The sequence below is a fragment of the Pseudophryne corroboree genome, chromosome 4 (genome assembly GCF_028390025.1).
Source record: "Pseudophryne corroboree isolate aPseCor3 chromosome 4, aPseCor3.hap2, whole genome shotgun sequence".
In the NCBI taxonomy this organism is placed as follows: domain Eukaryota; kingdom Metazoa; phylum Chordata; class Amphibia; order Anura; family Myobatrachidae; genus Pseudophryne; species Pseudophryne corroboree.
The window spans coordinates 229,497,231-229,518,400 of NC_086447.1; the positions used below are offsets into that span (position 1 = coordinate 229,497,231).

Consider the following 21,170-nt stretch of genomic DNA (forward strand, 5'->3'; position numbering starts at 1 on the left):
CACCAGTGGAGACAGTTGTTGGCCATGGGATGAAAAAGCCCATTGTCATGCCTAGGCAAAATACAAAAAAATCCACCTCTTCGGTGTGGAATTATTTCTCTGTGAGGATGAGGATGTAAACACTGAAGGGGGGAGGAAACAGAGGATGAGGATGAGGATGACATCTTGCCTCTGTAGAGCCAGTTTGTGCAGGGAGAGATTAATTGCTTCTTTTATGGTGGGGGTCCAAACAAAGCAATAATTTCAGACACAGTTGTGTGGCAGACTCTGTTGCTGAAATGATTGGTTTGTTAAAATGTGCATGTTCTGTTTATACAACATAAGGGCGGGTGGGCCGAAGGACAATTCCATCTTGCACATCTTTTCTTTGTCTGCCACATAATTCCAGGGCTGCTGCCCTTAATGAGGTGCTGCCCCTCTGCCCCATCAGTCCAGGGGTGCTGGCTTACTGTCATTTAAGTTCAGGGGTGTTGTTGCTTGTGCCTATGCTGTATAATTCCAGGGGTGATGCCTATCTGCTGTATAAGTTCAGAGATGCTGCCATATACTGTAAGTTACTTTTTGTGGTCAACTAAGAATTTAACATTGTAATTGACAGAAGATAAAAGTAAAGACTCTGCAATATGTTAAATAGCTGTGTTTCTTACCAACTACTTTAAGTCCACATAATTTACAGTTGGCAACTAAACAGAGAACAATAGATGCCCCAGAAATTTATCAATCAGATTTCTTAACTGTGTTTAAGTTAGAAATGCTCACGTGACAATTTAGGTTTCAATGATTCATAAAAGAGATGATTCTCAAGATACAGATGTGTCCACATACAGTACATCTTTGCTATATCCCGCCATGTATGGCAAAGTTTTGCATTCCATAGACTCAGAGATTTAGCCATGCCTTGTGATTTTTCTTAATTTGCTTCTTTAATATGTTACTTTATACATATTCTATTATGGCAAACAAAAAATTTAAAATCCATCCACTCGTAACTCATGAAAAACAGCTTAGCCATGTTTTGCATGCTGAGCCAAATTGAGCAATATAGCAAAGATGTAAGTGGACACATCAGTAGGCTCACTACCATGCATCCACACAAAAAGTCCATAATTACAGTATAAGCAATCCTCCATTTTTACTAGAAGAAATGGATATATACAGTAACTATAAGTACAGTAACAGAAAGAAAAAAGTTTAATATTTATTTGCACACATTTATATTCCAATAAATTGCAAGGAATTGTGAAAGTTTGACACACAACAATTTTAATCACTGATTATCCTTCTTTATTTTATGCTTAATACTTCACTATTTGTTAGTGTGGTATATGAATTGTTGATAAATATTTTCAGATGGAATTAAACAAATTTGTATAAAGAAAATAATGTTTTAAATATATAACAATACACATTTTCAATTGTAATGATATTCTTTTGCTACTCAAAGTATCATACTTTGTTGCTTTTATTTTTAATCTCTGCCACAGGTTAAGCAAATTGCCTATAGATCTGGTATAAATGAAAATGCTGGCATAGCTAGATGGATCAGAATAAAAGACAGAGGAGCGGTCCCTCCGGTACAGATGGGAAAATTGATAGTAAGGTACCTAGTCAGATTGTGGTGGTAGGGGATTCTATCATCAGGAGAACAGACAGGGCAATCTGTTACCGGGACCGTGATCGCCGTACAGTCTGTTGTCTCCTGGGTGCTCGGGTACAACAAATTGCGGACCAGGTAGATAGATTGTTGGGAGGGGCTGGTTAAGACCCGGCGGTCTTGGTGCATGTTGGAACCAATGACAAAGTTAGTGGTAGGTGGGATGTTCTTAAAAAGACTATAGGGAATTAGGCAAGAAAATAAAGGCAAAGACATCTAAGTTAATATTCTCAGAAATATTACCAGTGCCATGCGCTAGCCCAGGGAGGCAGAGGGAGATCAGGGAGGTAAATGTGTGGCTTAGAGACTGGTGTAGGAAGAGGGTTTGTGTTCTTGGAACACTGGGCAGACTTCTCAGTCAGGCACCATCTTTTTTGTCGTGATGGATTGCACCTGAATGAGGAGGGGGCTGCGGTGCTGGGGGGTAGGATGGTTAAAAGGTTGGAGGAGCTTTTAAAATAGGAGCCTGGGGGGAGGGTTTAGCTAGAATCTACAGGACAAACAGAGGGAACAGTAAAGATCGGGGTAAAGAACAATTTGGGGGAGGAGAAGGGGGGGGTGAAAGATCAGCAGGCAAGGGTATCTGCATGGGTATTGACACTGGATTTACGGACACTGGTATTGTCCAAGATATTCCAAAATTATTACCTACGGATGAGTATTCCACAACAATACAAAATTTAGAAAAGGATGTCCAAAGCATAAGGGAAGATACTAACATCATGGGGCGGGACATAGAAAGACTTATTACGTCAAACAGTGCTAGTAGTGAGGAAGAAGGTATTAAATATGATGGGGTGGTAATGGAGGGAGGAGATTAACAATAGGTAAGAGTAATTCTAGAAAGACACTTGCAAATACAGATAAGATACCATTAAAACAAACCATCAAGGGAAACACTAAGCTAAAATGTATGCTTGCAAATGCAAGAAGCCTATTGGGTAAAATGGGAGAATTGGAATGTCGTGTATCAAAATTCCAATACGATATTATAGGTATTACGGAAACATGGTGGGACGACTCTCACGACTGGGTTGCGTTTTTGGAGGGTTATTCTCTTTTTAGGAGGGATAGGGCTACCAAAAGGGGAGTAGGGATATGTCTCTTCATTAAACCATCTCTTAAACCATGCATAATAGATACTATCTGCAAGGGGATTGGAGAAAACCTGGAGTCGCTATGGGTTGAGATCACAAGTGAGGGCACTGAAGCAAAGAAACTAATCATTGGCACGTGTTACAAGCAACTGGATATCAGCATACATGAGGAGGAACAACTCTTACAGCAAATAGAAAAAGCAACAGGAATGGGGGACATCCTAGTCTTAGGAGACTTGAACTATCCTGATATAAATTGGAGGAACGATTTGTGTTTAAAAACTAGGAGCAGCAGGTTTTTAAATACATTGAAGGATCAATTCCTGACTCAATTAGTCGAGGACCCAACTAGAGTTTAAACTATTCTGGACCTAGTTATTACCTATAACGTGGATATTATATCAAACATTAAAGTTGGGGTGACCTTGGGAAACAGCGATCACTATATGATCCCTTTTGACATTAGTTTCAAGAAAAATAGCTATAAGGGAGCAACCAAAACATTTAACTTTAGAAAAGCTAACTTCAATATGCTGAGACGGGCACTAAACGGCATTGACTGGAAAGAGTTGTTGCATGGCAAGGACACTTCGGAAATGTGGGATGCTTTAAAAGGGTTGCTTGAAATCAATATTCACAAATTCATTCCAATGAGCAGTAAACGCAGGAGTATTAAGCACAAACCAATGTGGCTTAATAAGGAGGTCAAAGAAGCAATGGCTAATAAGAGGTGTGCTTTTAAAACATTTAAATCTAATGGAGGGGAGGAGTCATTCCGGTTTTACAAGGAATGCAATAAAAGATGTAAAAAAGTAATAAGATCGGCTAAAATTGCAGACGAAAAGCAAATCGCTATAGAGAGTAAAACCAATCCTAAAAAGTTTTATAAATATATAAACAGCAAAAGGTTGAAGGAGAACGTGGGCCCATTAGAGGATGAATTGGGATCATTGACAAACAATGACAAATTAATAGCGGAAGTATTGAACAATTTTTTTTCATCAGTATTCACCAGGGAGGATGCACAGGTGACAGTAGTGCTTAACGACAGTGAAGGTAATGACTCTTGGCTAGATACCTGTTTAAGTGAGGAAGTAGTCTTGGAGAGACTAAGCAAAATAAATATTAATAAATCACCAGGCCCAGACGGTTTTCATCCGAGGGTTATTATGGAGCTTAGGACACAGCTAGCAAAACCCCTATACCTGATTTTCAATAGTTCGATTAGATAAGGCATGGTACCAAAGGATTAGCGCATAGTTGAGGTAGTGCCTTTATTTAAAAAGGGAACTAAAAATAATCCTGGAAACTATAGACCAGTTAGTTTAACCTCTATAGTGGGTAAAATATTAGAAGGCATTTTGAGCGATAGCATAGAGGACCACATACATGCAACTAAGTTTATTACTAAAAGTCAGCATGGGTTTGTAAGGAACAGATCATGTCAAACCAACTTAATTAGCTTCTATGAGGAAGTGAGCAAGAATCTTGACCATGGAAAAGCAGTGGACATGGTTTACTTAGATTTTGCAAAAGCCTTCGATACAGTGCCACATAGGAGACTGGTCTACAAATTAAGGGAACTTGGCCTTGTAAATACTATTTGTACTTGGATAGGTAATTGGTTGGATAACAGGGAACAACGAGTAGTGGTAAATGGGATGTTCTCCAGCTGGGCACCAGTAGTCAGCGGAATACCACAAGGGTCCGTTCTTGGCCCACTGCTGTTCATTATATTTATCAATGATCTAGGAATAGGCCTGGAAAGCACAGTGTCAATCTTTGCAGATGACACTAAACTGTGTAAGCTGTGTAATTAACTCAGAAACCGATGTAGAGTCTCTACAGAATGACTTAGTTAAACTGGAATTCTGGGCGTCTAAATGGAAAATGAGGTTCAACATAGAAAAATGCAAAGTTATGCATTTTGGGACAAAAAACACACTTGCATCCTACACTCTAGATGGAGAAGATCTAGGGGTAACTATGGTGGAAAAAGATTTGGGGGTGCTCATAGACAATAGGCTTAGTAACAGTACACAATGCCAAACTGCAGCAAAGAAGGCAAGTAAAGTGCTTGTGTGCATTAAACAGGGCATTTAGACCAAGGATGAGGATGTAATCCTGCCGTTGTACAAATCATTGGTACGCCCACACCTGGAATATTGCGTTCAGTTCTGGGCCCCATATTACAAAAAGGATATCAGGGAACTAGAAAGAGTTCAAAGACGAGCTACTAAATTGATTTTCTAAATTAAATATGTATTCACTAAAAAAGAGGAGACTAAGAGAAGACATTATTAATATCTTCAAATATGTAAAGGGTCATTACACGGAGCTAACAGTGGATTTGTTTATTAAAAGAACTCTGTATAGGACGTGTGGGCACTCACTGAGGCTAGAAGAGAGAAAATTCCGTACGCAACATAGGAAAGGGTTCTTCTCCGTAAGGGGAATAAAGATTTGGAACTCACTGCCGGAGAATGTAGTAATGGCGATTCTGTAAATGCATTTAAAAACGGATTGGACAAATTTCTAACAGGAAAACGTATCAAGGGCTTTAGCATTTAGCATATCGACATTAAAATTATCTGGGAGTGGTAGGAATCATTGCTGTAAATCGGTACTAAACCATTACTTCAGCATGCACATTATAATACAGTGTGAACAGATTAAGGCAGAATACAGGTTGAACCTCACTGACTATGTAACTATGTAACTTCTTCCTCCACACTAAACATGTAAATATGTGCATACTATGAGGCCATACTAGAACCCATCGCACACCCTGATGTTTGGAGTTTAAAAGCCCCTTCATTAAAAAATGCAGGTCATAAGTTTCCAATTATAAAGCACAACAGAATTTGCTGTGCTATATAAGAAACTATTAATACATCCAGATTAAGTCCTTGATAGTGAAGCAGTATTTAGCAAGAGTTTTTTTGTGGCTGCCAGTCCTTCTGAATGTGTGATGACATCATGTATATGTGCCACATGATGGACAGGACCACCCATGGTTGTCATTATTCCATGAGGTGATGTTGGGGATATTAGGTAAGAGGCTGTATGTATTTATTTGTATCCCTGATGACAGTGTATAAACACTGAAACATTGGCTTTACTGTGAGTGCTGCACTTTTTAGTATCACAGTGTGGGATTTCATGTTAGTCTGCCCAGATTTTTTAAAGTTACAATTATCAGCACAGCAAACCAACCTGGTTATGCTGTGTAAATAATTGACACTTTAAAAATCCTTACCAGACTTGCACAAAATCCGCACTTCCTGCTTCCCACAGGCTATTACATTTATCCTGTGGTCTTGATAAAGGGGATGTATTCTCTGAAAATGCATTGATGCTGTAGCTGGTCTTTAACACAGACGGGAACTGACATGTTAATCATGTGTGCAACCAGTTTCAAGAAACCTTTATAAGCCAATTTTGATTTGCATACATGTGAGTGCAATTACCAGTGATTTACAATATTGATGAGTTGATGTTAAAAGGATTATACTATGTATGTTTATTTCTATTTTTCATACCTCACCCGAGAGACTGAAGGCTGCTGTGATCCACACTAGCATCAAAGAATTTGGAGACATATGGAAATGATAAGCCTGTGTAGTTATGTTAGTGCTCAGGTTCACGTTGCATCTTTTTGGCAATATTGAATGTAGGGAGAATGTTCTCGTTTTGGTGAATCCAGCAGCTTGAAGACGTGTTTAAGTGAAGATTATGATTATTTTGTATTGAGCAATAGCAATATATTTTCTGAGATCATGTGGAGCAAGTGCAGCCATGGGTGTATAAAAGAGTCCGAGTTTGCAGGAGTTTCAGATTGTCAGCTGAGTATGGCCATATTTTTAAAGCGGCAATCATTTACAAGGCAAAACCAACCTGGTTGCTGCTTTAAAAATACGGCTATTCTCGGCCAATGTCCTGCATCTCCGGCAAACTGAGGCCCTAATACAAGCAGAAGCCATAAATACAAAAGAACATCCCCACCAATAAAGCCTCCGATTATTTAGGACAAATCTCAGATAATTGGAGGCTTTATTGTTGGGGATATTCTTTTGTATTTATGGCTTCTGCACTTGCTCATGTTTTAATTTTGTTGGTTGTTCATGTATATGAACTAATGATAATAATAATAATAATAATAATAATACTTTATTATTATTAATATTATTATTATTATTATTATTATTATTATATAGCCCATGATGTTGTTTTCTGTGAGAATGGATAACAAACTAAACTTTGATAGTGATCCTGATTTTATTCAGCTTACCTATGCAAAACACTTGACTGGTTATTCTTAGATCCTAGTGTGTAACAACTGTATGAAATTAAAAACAAGAATAAACATCTTTTCTGGCTGGTGCAACCATTTGGCTAACTTGATATAGTCTAGGGATGGTGATCTGTAAGGCTGGCCACTGGCTGTATTGTTCCCTATAGTAAATATCTTGATTCATTGAAGGCCAGGACTATAGCTAATAGTTTTCTGTCTCCAATTCAGTCATTTTCTCAGTCCTAGTTGGTCACTTGGTAAAGTAACAAGAATCCAATGGAGGAAATGTAATAGGGTGTGAGAATCGGAAAGTTAGAGAGTTTGGTCAAATTCTCCTGTCTTTTTAAGGTGGCAATCATTTACATGGCAAAACCAGGTTGATGTTACCATTTAAATGATTGCCACTTTAAAAAAGAGGAGAATTTGACCAAAATCTCTCGATTTCTGATTCTCACACCCTTCTACATTTCCCCCCAATATTTTGTTTAAGTTCTGTCTTTCAGATTGAACTGTGTCCACTGCAGTCTCTTAAACATTAACTAGTAAAACAAATGACAATTGGTCATGGTGGCACAGCACTGGAGTGGATAGAGAATAATTGTTAATATTACTGAGAGCTTTATGTTAAGCTTTTGACCAGACAGATCGGCTGAAAAATACAAGCATAGCTGAATTGCTTTTACATCGCTACCTCTAGCCACTCTTGAATTGCCTTCAGTTTTAACTTGCCCATCTCTATTTCCTTGACAAACACTATATGACCCAGAAATTCCATTCTACAGTATTTCTCTCAAAAGTGCACTTTCAAATTTGCCATACAATACAGGAGTTTTCAGTACCATACTTACATGTTCTCAGTGTTGCTATGGATCGTGAAAGTAAATAAGAATGACATTCAAATAAGTTAGAACAAACTGATCTAGAATGTATTTGAAAACATAATTTATAAAATGTTGAAAAGTTACTGGAGCAATGATTAATCAACAAGGTCTAACTAGCTATTCAAAGTGGCGACATCTGGTAGTAAAGACTGTTTTCCACTCACATCTGGTCAAGATACAAATCAAATTATATGCTCCCCTTAAATCACTCTGCAAATACTTTGCCTCCTCGTAGTAATATCTCAGAAAAAAAGGACTCTGTAGTCTTTACCTCCATCTTTCTAACTCACAAAAAATACTGTAGTTCCATCAAGTGATGAAGATGGACAAATAAAGCCAATAGAAAAAATGTCTTCAAAATATATTTTAAGGTCGGCATTTCAGGCTCTGTCATAGAATAGATTTCACCAAATGGATTTGAGCACATGGACATATATCTATGGAATGGGGTCATAAATCCTGTGAGGATTGAGAGTTTCTATTTGTTTTTGTTTTTTATCAAACACATCTCTATATTCTTGGCATTAATCTGGAATCTCAGACACACTTCTGAAATTCGACACACTATTATGAGTGTTAACCCGTTTGCTGCTTAGGATTTTCTTACACTTTTACTGGGGTAATTTTTTCACAATTTTACTTGTCACATTCCAATGTTAATATCAATGTTTTTTTTATATGTGGTAGGCATACAAATTAAACCTTTTTTTTCAGAAGCCTTAGTATTTTCAGAAAAAACAATTAATCTTTTACTCATTCTAACACTTAAAAAAGTAATCCAATGAGCTGTAGCTTGACAGCCACAATGGCTGGTGGTGGTCTTCATGGCATTTCAGCCTTTGTCCACCAGCCCTTCCCTTTGTTGTCCCCTAATAGCCCACTTGTTATTGCTCATGCAGTGGGCGTACCTCTCACCTATCGGTGGTGGCTGGCTCTCACTGAAGACTCCTGCAGAGGGTGGGATCCTGTTTGTGGGGACAGCTCGCCCAGTTGAGATTGCCTGTTGTGCAGACTTGCATAGCACAGACCCTCGTGATCCACTCAGCTGTCTGCTAGCAGTGACCCGATTATACCTGATGCTGCAGATGATTCTTAGATGCCTTTACCACTTACAGGGTCTTAGTGGAAGCATAGCTGCTCCCTTCCATCATCCTCTTCCACTGCTCCTTTGTACAGCCCAAGGCTTCAACCAGCTGCCTCCATCTAAGGACACTGTGGATGTCGCTCTTCACCTTGACTGTGTGCCCCCCTCCTGACTGACTCCTGTGGTTCCCCTTTCTGCCTCCTTACTACAGGTTTCACCTAACACTGATATACCAGGTCTTTTGCAGTCTGTGCAATTGATTTGGGGTGACTACTTCCATATTGTTCCTTGATAGGACATTTCATACTTCTTTTTGCTTCTCATCATGCCTCCTGACCCCAGGAATATAGCTCCTTTACCTTAAGATTTACTCTGTACTCTCATAACACATCACAAATAAGGTGCTACTACTTCCCACACTTCCCGCCATGTTGGCACCTTGGTTCCTACATCTACTATACTCAAAACAAAAAAAAATCTGGTCCATGGGGCCTTTCATTCTATTTTAAAGCATCCCAAACTGATGATTCTCAGAGACAACCTTCTACTGCTTTTCTTGGCAGTGTCTCTGATGTGAACTCGGAACTTGAGGACTCAGCTACTCCCTCTATGAAAGCAAACATTGTAGCTATTCTTGCTGAAATGAGAAAATTTCAGTCAGGCCATTCATGGTGAAGGCAAAAAAGCTGTTTCCCATCTTCAATCTGAAGTGACTGAATTGAGCTTTTGTGTAGATGCACTTGAAAGGAAGCCAACTGAGATTATCAGTTTCCAGTAGAATTCTAAGCAAGACAATATACAGCTTAATCATGAATTTTTGTTATTATATGACAAACAGACAACAGTAGGAGGAAAAATAGTCTTAGGTTTTCTAACATTCCAGAAACCGTGGAGACCATGTAGATGACTACCTACTGTGCTCCATCTGTTCTGCACACTTGCTTCCTCCATTCCTTGTGACCTGCTATTTTTAGAAAGGGCTCACTGTGCCCTCCGACCCCAATCTCAAGACTCGCTGAGAGATGTTATACTTTGAGTTCACTATTTTAAGGTGAAAGGCAAGATTATTTACAAGTTGGACAGTCTAGTGAAATTTCCTTTGAAGGTGCCATGCTTCTCATCTTCCAAGATCTCTCTCCTATCACCCTGGCGAATTGATGTGAATTGAGGGACATCATTAAACATTAAGAGATAATACCGCAATATCAAGTTTTGTCCGGGTTTAGCCCTTAACATTTTTCTCCACATACTGTAGCTTAGTGGCTCTCATTTGGCTTCATTACCATTCCCCTCGATATGGTCATTTTGACCGGCTTTGGAAACCTGGGCTTATTAGTTGACTCCAGCCATAAGTCCAACAATATCGACGGTTTATTTCACGGCCCTCACCATTCCCTACCCTTCGTTCTTGGGTTTCTTCCCTTCCCTTTCTTGAGGCCAACTTACATGTACCCCAGTGCTCTTCTATGCTCTTTCTTGAATGACCTTTGCTCTATTTCCTACTGTGGGAACTTAATTACCTTCAAAAGAGGTTCACCTTGATTTACACTCTCCAACATACCCACCATCTGGAACTTAAATCTAAATGCTTCTCTCCCTCCTATTGTGCCTGTGACCCTGTCCATAAAATAGGTGTCACCATATTGTTATCAAAGCATCTCACTTTTGTTCCATCCATGTTTGCTAAGGACCTAGATGGGCACTAAAGTATCTTGTTTTGGGACTTGGATAATATAATTTCCACTTTTGTAAATATTTATGTCCCCAATTCAAGAAAACTCATTTTTTTCCTGAGCTAAGCTCCCTATTGTCACAGCACAGGAAGGGTAGAGTGGTCATGGTGAGAAACTTTAATACCATACTGAAATCCCATATTGATAAATCCAATCCCCACATACTGTACAGTAAGTCACTTTTGTACTTAGTTCATGCTAATTTGGCTGCCCTGCAACTGTTTCTTACTCAGCACCTTTTTTTATATACATGGCAAATGAAGGAACTTACTGCCAAGGACTTCATCTTTTACTCCCCTTTTGTTCCATTCATGGTTGGTAAAAGTTACGAACTGAGTACCTGGAACCATGGGAAATCGGTAGCAACTGGGGAGTTCCAGTACTCACAAGTGAAGCTGTGGCCAGTTATGAATGACCGCAGCAATGCCTACTCTAACCCCTGACTCCATTACTCCCCCAGTGGTCGATTGGTGCTTCAGAGCTAGTTTTCTCCTTTAGCCGCCGCGTTTGAATGGGTGAATTAGGTCCACCCACACTCTGATGCCCCAGGTCTTATGAGGTAACAAGGCACCAACTGAGACTGTGAGTGAATAAGGGGGAAGCTAACTAACTAGCGTGACTACAAATGGGAGAGAATACAGAAAGGACAATGAACAGATTATATGCGGTGCGGCTGCCAAAATCCAAATATAGGAACCAAGGCACAGAGTGTTGAAAGCTAAGACACGGAATATATGAGTGATTGTGAATGCAACAATGCATGAAGATATTATAATACATAAATATAAGCAAGACAGTGTCTGTGCAGAAACGCCACACCCTGCTTAGCAAAATCCTGAATACAAGGCTGGTTGGATCTGGTCAGGTTATCAATCGAGCAGGGTCTCCTGGTCATGGGTACAACACAGACAGGATCTCTCTTGAGCTGACAGGTTCAAGATTCCAGAAGAAAGGCTGGTTGAGTCTGCACAAGATCACTCTATATAAATGCTTGATGTTTGAAATTATATCATTAAAGCTGTAGCTCTAGTGTTAAACAACGCATGGCCATATATCAAATAGATAATTAGTATTCGGCGCTGGGTTTGCAGTGCTCCCAGAAATAGTTCAGTAAACTATTTGGAAAAGTAAGGAAAATGGTTCCCATATAGTATCGGAGCCAAAGAGAAAAAAGAAAGACTATATGTCTCTTCTGGGGCACACTTGTATTGAAAATTGTGAAAGATGTTATGTTTAAAAAATAACTTTTATTATTTACCCTCTTAAAATAATGGCTATGATGCAAAAAGAGAAATAACAAAAAATAGAATAAATTTATCAATCAATCAAAGTAAACATCAAATGATGTAATGATCACAAATCTGGCATAGTAGCTCTGTGAACGAAAATATGTATGTATCTCCAATATTGAAAAATGGTCTCTTCTTCTGAATTTATAACAATATAAACTATGATGAAAGTATAGCAGGAAGAGAGAGAAAATGTACAATATAATATATACCGGGCTCCACCATGAATGCTGGTTAAGTATGGATTAGGAAAGATAAAAGGGGGTAATGCTTGGTTCTAGGTCTTGTGTCCTTGGTTTGGATAAAAATACCTGCAGTACCTGGTATTCTCTGGTGGTCTCCCACCCAGGTACTGACCTGGCCCACAGTGCTTGGCTTCCAAGATCAGACGAGGTTGGGCATACTCAGTGTGGTTTGACCGCAGGTAGATATATCACACCTGATGACACTGGGAACCATGTATTGTAGGCTCTGAGAGAAATCCCAACTTTCCTGTAGGATTGCTGGGTGCTCTTGAATCGAAATACCTGTGGTACCTGGTATTCGCTGATGGTCTCCCAACCAGGTACTGACCCGGCCCACAGTGTTTAGCTTACAAGATCAGATGAAGTTGGGCATATTCCGTGTGGTTTAGCTGTAGGTGGATAAATCGCACTTAATAGCTACTGGAAACCATATGGGAAACAAATAAACTGGGGACTATATGGGTCTGATCTGAAGTATCTGTGGGAACTCCCCAAGTATTGTGAGGAGTGCTGAGTGGATGATAGTGTGACACTGCTGCAAAGAAGGTTGAGTGATAGAGAATCAGGTCTGAGTTAGACACCACTTCTGCTTTTTGATCATCTGCCTGGGCATCGAATGAAAAAATGAGAGGGTGGTGAGAAATGACACTGAGACAGAAGAATGATAGAGGAACACTTCTACTGTCCTGTTTTGTAACAAAATGGTGTTCTGTTTACATGTTGCATTGCAGAGCCACCAGGATTGTTTAAACAGGATCAGAGGGAGTACCAGAAATCCCATATAAGTGGGAATGTTTTCAAGGATTATCTGTTTGTGTACAGAGAAAATGGTTTGGTAATAATCTGTGGTAAATCACATGTTTGCTCCGCAACTGCTAAATACAGTCAGCAACACAAAAAACCTTTTTTTCAAATTTGCAGTGTATCAGTTGTCACTATCAAACGAGAAAATACTCGTATCTGTGAGAGAGGTAATTAAATATAGACAAATATCTTGGGCATATACAAAAACCAAAATAAGGACTGAACCTATCAGGAACCATAAGTGGATCGTTAGTATACATTAATTAATGATGTGTCCTGGACATTGATGCGGCTCTTGGTAAGTATGGCATATTTCCATGTTGCCATATATCCCTGGTTGGTGATGAAAAAAAAAATATATATATACTTTGCTGTTCACTTCATGAAAATAGTCACACAAATGGTTAATAAAAAATGAATGAAGCAAAAACAGATTACCAGGGAGAACGGGTCTGACGAAAAGTCAGAAATACCATGCAACCTAATAATAGGTGGAGGGGTGGGAAACCCCCCTGGGTTGCTGGACGACGCTCCTGAGTGTCCGTAATGGAGGGTGAGCCCAGCAGTGAGACGCCGGTGTCCGCGGTCCATCGATCGGAAGTTCGGAGCACCGGAACCGGAAGTGATGCGCGTTTCACTCGGAAGAGCTTGTTCACTGGTTGCCTGCTCCCCGGCTCCCTTGCGCTGGTTTATAAAGACATGTTGGGTCCTATTAATTAGTAATCAGCTTAATATGACTCTATAATTCAGTAATTAAGTCCCCTAATTGAACTATAGCAATAGTGAAAGAAGTGAGTATGCCAATTAAGGCATTCATTCCACATTGAGGGATCGCTGTACTTTGAAATTTTTTTAGATTTAAATGAGTAGAGTAAGGTGAAATAATTGGGAAAAAATTTAAAAAAGGGTGAAATACTGAACATATGAGTTAGTATGATAAATAAAAAATAAATATAAAAATATTTTTTTAGAACAAACCCGAGGTGCATGGGATTTCAGCACCAAAGGAAAATAAAAACAAGGCGGAGTAAGAAGAAGAGGTCAGGAAAAATGGGGGTCCTCATCCCCCAACCGATACCCAAACCACAGGAATCAGAAATAAACCATGATCTAAATCATTTCCAGATTATTAATTTATCCGAACATGTCCTGACGGAAGATCAGAAACGGGTATTAGGGATGGGCTTGAGTTTTTCACCTACAGCCAATTTTAATAGATTCCAATGGCAGGTGAATCTGCAGCTATTTGGTCGCAAATTGTTACTTGCTAAATACTTCTCTAAACAACCATTCTCAGTAGATCCCGAATCTGATCAATCACTTACAGCCTTGACTTCACCTCAAGAACAAGAAGCATTGGAAGCCCTGGAAGAACTCATGGACACCACAGTACCCATACAATCAAAAAGGACAACTCTAAAGAAAAAATCCACCTTTTTTCCCAATGAGAACACCTGCCTGGAGGTCAAGGTATTTACTAACCTGGTTTCCCGGGACCTGGATACACTCTACCAAAAAAGAAAATTTTCCAAACCAGTAGGCAACTTATCCAAGAATGAAAGAAAAGCTATCAGAGAAATTTAATCATGGAAGGACATCCTGATTAAACCCTCTGACAAAGGGGAAATGTGGTGATATGGCCAGTGGAAATGTATTTGACAGAAGCAAACAAACAACTGGACGATCAATCTTGCTATAAAAAAAGTTTATTTGATCCCACAGCCAACTATACGCAACAGTATATGAGAATTGTAGATCAAGCTTTCCAATCGGGTACCATAACCAAAATAGGACATGAATATCTATCGGTCACCAATTCCAGAACTCCAACATTTTACCTTCTACCGAAGGTACATAAGAACCTTCACAATCCTCCAGGTCGGCCAATTGTGTTGGGCAATGGAGGTCTACTTGAGAAAGCCTGCATTTTCATAGAAACACATTTGAGAGATCATGTAATGAGCCTTCCATCCTATACCAAGGACACCACGGATGTCCTCTGGAAAATTAACACTATAGAATTAGAAGAGACAAATCTTTTGGTCAGTTTAGATGTGGAGGCTCTATACACATGTATCCAACATGAGTTGGGTCGGGCTGTTGAATACTTTCTCAAAATGGAAGAAATTACTGAATTCCATCTTTTTTTGCTCCAACTTTTACAATTTGTATTACATCAAAATTATTTCACCTTCAACAACCTCTTCTACACCCAGGTAAGGGGTACAGCAATGGGGGCAGCTTGTGCCCCCACATATGCGAACCTCTTCCTGGGGTGGTGGGAGAGGGAGTTTGTATTTACGGACAGAATGGAGGAACACATTAAACATGTCATTTTGTGGACCCATTGCATTGATGACATTCTCTTGAGTTGGAGTGGAGCACCTGAGGAATTAGGTATTTTCATCAGTCATTTGAACAATAATAATTTAAACCTCAAGTTCACCTTTGAATACAACTTAAACAGCATATCCTTCCTGGATCTACGGATTTACAGAGATGATCATAACCTGCTTTTGACTGAAATCTATCGTAAGAGCACTTCTACCAATACTTTACTACATCAAAGTAGCTCCCACTTCCCCCCTACAATTACCAACATCCCCAAAGGGGAATTTTTACACCTACGAAGAAACTGTTCCAATAATGAAATATTTACAACCCGCAGCAAAGAATTGGCACACAGATTAAAGGAATGAGGGTATAGTTCCAGGTCCATTAAAAAAGCGAAAAAAATCTGTTTTCACATCTCAAGAGAGTTATTAATTTTCCAGGAGTCCAATTCCACTAATGCCAATACGACAATTCGATTCTTGGGAGATTTCTGTGATGAGTGGAAAGAGATTAAATCCATCTTACAATGACATTGGTCCATATTGTTGACAGATGATGACCTGTCACAGAACTCAACAACACAATAGATCTCAGCTGGAGATGCTCTCCAAATTTGAGAGACCATTTTGTCAAAAGTCACTTTACATCAAGACCAGCACAAGATCCCATTATAATAGGAAGTTATCCATGTGAAAATTGCAAAATCTGTGAGCATATAATAAATCTGCAAATAACAATGGACAAATATGGGGACACCATTAAAATCAAGGATTTCTTTAACTGTAAGAGTACCAATGTAGTTTATTGCATCTCGTGCCCATGCAATCTCAAGTATATAGGAATCACTACACGCATGTTGAAGCACAGGGCCCTTGAACATATGAGTAACATCAGGAATGCAAGCAGGGACCAGCAAAGGATGAAGCAATTACCTACTGTCTCCAGACACGTTCTGCAAAAACATTCCTGTTCCCTGCAAGATTTAAAAATATGTGGTTTGGAACAAGTTAAAATGGGGATTAGAGGTGGAGACACTATGGCCATGCTTCTTAAAAAAGAAAGCGAATGGACTTTCAGATTGGATACTTTAGCCCCAAAAGGTCTCAATGAATACATCAGTTACAGTGTCTTCTTATAAGGTCATCATACTCCCATATAAACTTCAGGGTACCCTATTGGGTCCAAAACAACACATCAACCACAGGGCATAGACCTCTCAAATACTTTCAAACCCTTTAGAACCTCAACGGGTTCTCATCATCCCTTTTTTTTCCTCCCTTCCTCCCCCTTCCCCCTTCCTCCCCCTTTTCCCCCCCCCTTTTTTTTATATCACACACGTTCACAACAAACACTTTTTTTCTTCCCATTTCAGGACACTAGGGACCTCTCCCACACAATATTCAGCATCATTCACCCACTATCATCATTTTAGATGTCCTATTCAAGCACCATGCTCCCCTTTTTTTCCCCACCGTCACCAATTCAATTCTTCATTCAAGCACACACTATTACAGCTTCCCCATTCATATAGGTTAGATCTCCCCCCTCCCCACTCCATCTTCATATCTTTTCCTTTCCCTTTTCCCTCTCCCGCTTTCGTGCTTCTATTCTTTCTTCCCCAGTTACCCCATTCCTCCCCCCAATTCCCCCCTTTTTTTCCCAATCTCACTATTTACACCACCCGACAAACAGATCCAACATCAATCAGATTTCTCATCCAAACAACCAATTAATCTCACTCAATTACACCTTTCACATGTCACTTCCACGACTATATCAGCAATTCTCTTATCACCCCTCACCACACAATGTCTAACACACACACACTCAGCAGCTATACATAACTTTATCCCTTATTTTGAGCCACCCTTCTATACATTTTATTTATATATTATTATATTATTATTATTATTATTATTATTATTATTATTATTATTATTTCATTATTATTATTATTATTTTTTTACATTTTTTTTTATTTTGTTTCATTTTTTTTCATTTTCATTTTCATTTACATTCAAAAATAATTTGTATTTTTATTTTTAATGTTTTACATTTATTTAGTCATTTATTTTTATTTTTATTTATTTTTTATTTTAATTTAATTCAATTTAATTTAATATAGTATCATATTTACAAGTATATATATATATATATTTTTTTTTATCACCAACCAGGGATATATGGCAACATGGAAATATGCCATACTTACCAATAGCCGCATCAATGTCCAGGATACATAATTAATTAATGTATAATAATGATCCACTTATGGTTCCTGATAGGTTCAGTCCTTATTTTGGTTTTTGTATATGCACAAGATATTTGTCTATATTTAATTATCTCTCTCACAGATACGAGTATTTTCTCGTTTGATAGTGACAACTGATACAGTGCAAATTTAAGAAGGTTTTTTGTGTCGCTGACTGTATTTAGCAGTTGCGGAGCAAACATGCGATTTACCACAGATTATTACCAAACCATTTTCTCTGTACACAAACAGATAATCCTTGAAAACATTCCCACTTATATGGGATTTATGGAACTCCCTCTGATCCTGTTTAAACAATCCTGGTGGCTCTGCAATGCAACATGTAAACAGAACACCATTTTGTTACAAAACAGGACAGTAGAAGTGTTCCTCTATCTTTCTTCTGTCTCAGTGTCATTTCTCACCACCCTCTCATTTTTTCATTCGTTGCCCAGGCAGATGATCAAAAAGCAGAAGTGGTGTCTAACTCAGACCTGATTCTCTATCACTCAACCTTCTTCGCAGCAGTGTCACACTATCATCCACTCACAATACTTGGGGAGTTCCCACAGAAACTTCAGATCAGACCCATATAGTCCCCAGTTTATTTGTTTCCCATATGGTTTCCAGTAGCTATTAGGTGTGATTTATCCACCTACGGCTAAACCACACGGAATATGACCAACTTCATCTGATCTTGGAAGCTAAGCACTGTGGGCCGGGTCAGTACCTGGTTGGGAGACCATCAGTGAATACCAGGTACCACAGGTATTTCGATTCAAGAGCCCCCAGCAATCCTACAGGAAAGTTGGGATTTCTCTCAGAGCCTACAATACATGGTTCCCAGTGTCATCAGGTGTGATATATCTACCTGCGGTCAAACCACACTGAGTATGCCCAACCTCGTCTGATCTTGGAAGCCAAGCACTGTGGGCCAGGTCAGTACCTGGGTGGGAGACCACCAGAGAATACCAGGTACTGCAGGTATTTGTATCCAAACCAACGACACAGGACCTAGAACCAAGCATTACCCCCTTTTATCTTTCCTAATCCATACTTAACCAGCATTCATGGTGGAGCCCGGTATATATTATATTGTATATTTTCTCTCTCTTCCTGCTATACTTCCATCATAGTTTATATTGTTATAAATTCGGAAGAAGAGACCATTTCTCAACATTGGAGATACATACATATTTTCGTTCACTGAGCTACTATGCCAGATTTGTGATCATTACATCATTTGATGTTTACTTTGATTGATTGATAAATTTATTCTATTTGTTGTTATTTCTCTTTTTGCCTCATAGCCATTACTTTAAGAGGGTAAATAATAAAAGTTATATTTTAAACATAACATCTTTCACAATTTTCAATACAAGTGTGCCCCAGAAGAGACATATAGTCTTTCTTTTTTCTCTTTGGCTCCAGTACTATTCGGGAACCATTTTTCTTACTTTTCCAAATAGGTTCAAGATTCCACCATAGGACAGGGCCTGGAAACAGGTACAAACCGAACATGTATCTATCACCTGCATCAGGTGAAAGGCAGGATGGTTAATAAAGGAAGCATGCCCCAATCAGGATGGTTGGAAGCTAGACACATGGTAATGGCCTAATTATCTGACAGGTGAGAGAGCACAGGCCACACATACAGGATACAGGCTGCAGTTACACAGACTCATCACTTAATGCCCTAATTATCTGACAGGTGAGGCTGCACAGGCCACACATACAGGAGACAGGCTGCAGTTACACAGACTCACCAAAGGCGGCCAGAAACAGTACTCTAAACAAGTACATGACAAAACATGGCATGCAAACAGAAATATAACATAAAATACATAAACAGAATGCAAACAGGAATGAGCCACAGCAGTGACTCATGACAGTAAGGACCCAGAGGGTTGTTTTGGCACTTGAATAATATCACTTCTACATTAGTAAATGTTTATGCCCCCAACTCAAGAAAAATACAGTGGACATAGATAATTCTTATTGTTGTAATTGCTCCTTATTCTGATGACTTTATGAGAGGGTCTTCCTAATACCTCAATTAGGGCTGCAGCTAGATGTCTTTATTAAAGCTACTTCTCTATTAATGCTAGTCCTGAATTTTCTTCAATGTTGCTATGGGATGCCAATAAGGCAGGGATCCACTGCAATTAGATTAGCGACTGCACATGCTAGGAAGACTAGATCTCACAAAATTCTTGAACTTTTGGACCTCATTGCTTAGTTGGTTAGATTACATAAAACTACAGGCTCAGCTGTTGACTATTGCAAACTTAAAAAACTGCAAGAGGTGAGCTCAGCCCTTTTGCTTACTGCTATGGCTTAGTCCTGCTTTAAATGGCTAAATCAAAACTTTTAGGAAAAAGATGTTATCGCAAATTGTTGGCATCCATGCTTCAGTCCAAATCCTCACAGAACAATATTCTTGTGATCAAATCTCACTCAGGAAGATCTATTCATGATCCTGCTCAAATTAATGGGGAGCTCGAGAAGTTTTATACTAAATTGTATAATCTTTCGTCTTTCACAAACGACCTTCCTCCTTCTATAGAATCTGTGCAGAATGTTCTGTCCTACTGCCACCTAGTAAATCTATCCCCTTCTGTTCTTAAATTTATGAGTGCCATAGTTGAGGTACAGTACAGGAGATCTCCAATGTGATCAAAGGCATTATCTTTAATAAAGCCCCAGGCCCCGATGGGTTCATGGTCATTTATTATAAAATCTTTAATGCCATACTCTGCCATTATCTTGCTGAAGTGTTCAATGGTGTAATGTCTGGTGGCTCATCATGGAGGCTCTTGAAACCAGGATCAAAGTTATCCTAAAAGAGAACAACACTTCCAACTGTGTTTACTATAGGCTCATCTTGCTGTTAAATACTGATATCAAGATTTATGCAAAAATTCTTGCAAACCACCTGAATACTGTTGTACTTCACTTGGGCCCTCATTCCGAGTTGTTCGCTCGGTAAAAATCTTCGCATCGCAGCGATTTTCCGCTTAATGCGCATGCGCAATGTCCGCACTGCGACTGCGCCAAGTAAATTTGCTATGCACTTAGTAATTTTACTCACGGCTTTTTCATCGTTCTGGCGATCGTAATGTGATTGACAGGAAATGGGTGTTTCTGGGCGGAAACAGGCCGTTTTATGGGCGTGTGGGAAAAAACGCTACCGTTTCCGGAAAAAACGCAGGAGTGGCCGGAGAAACGGAGGAGTGTCTGGGCGAACGCTGGGTGTGTTTGTGACGTCAAACCAGGAACGACAAGCACTGAACTGATCGCAGGTGCCGAGTAAGTCTGAAGCTACTCAGAAACTGCTACGAGGTGTGTAATCGCAATATTGCGAATACATCGTTCGCAATTTTACTATGCTAAGATTCACTCCCAGTAGGCGTAGGCTTAGCGTGTGCAAAGCTGCAAAAAACGGCTTGCGAGCGAACAACTCGGAATGACCCCCTTGATTCATAATGATCAGGTGAATTTTAT

General features: G+C 39.3%; 2 pseudogenes; one reads left to right on the plus strand and one right to left on the minus strand.

Moving 5' to 3' along the window:
• Positions 1 to 12,340: 12,340 nt before the first annotated feature.
• On the minus strand, positions 12,341 to 12,458 carry LOC134912184 (5S ribosomal RNA; annotated as a pseudogene).
• Positions 12,459 to 18,535: 6,077 nt separating this feature from the next.
• LOC134912185 (5S ribosomal RNA) lies at positions 18,536 to 18,653 on the plus strand (annotated as a pseudogene).
• The last annotated feature ends 2,517 nt before the right edge of the window (positions 18,654 to 21,170 follow it).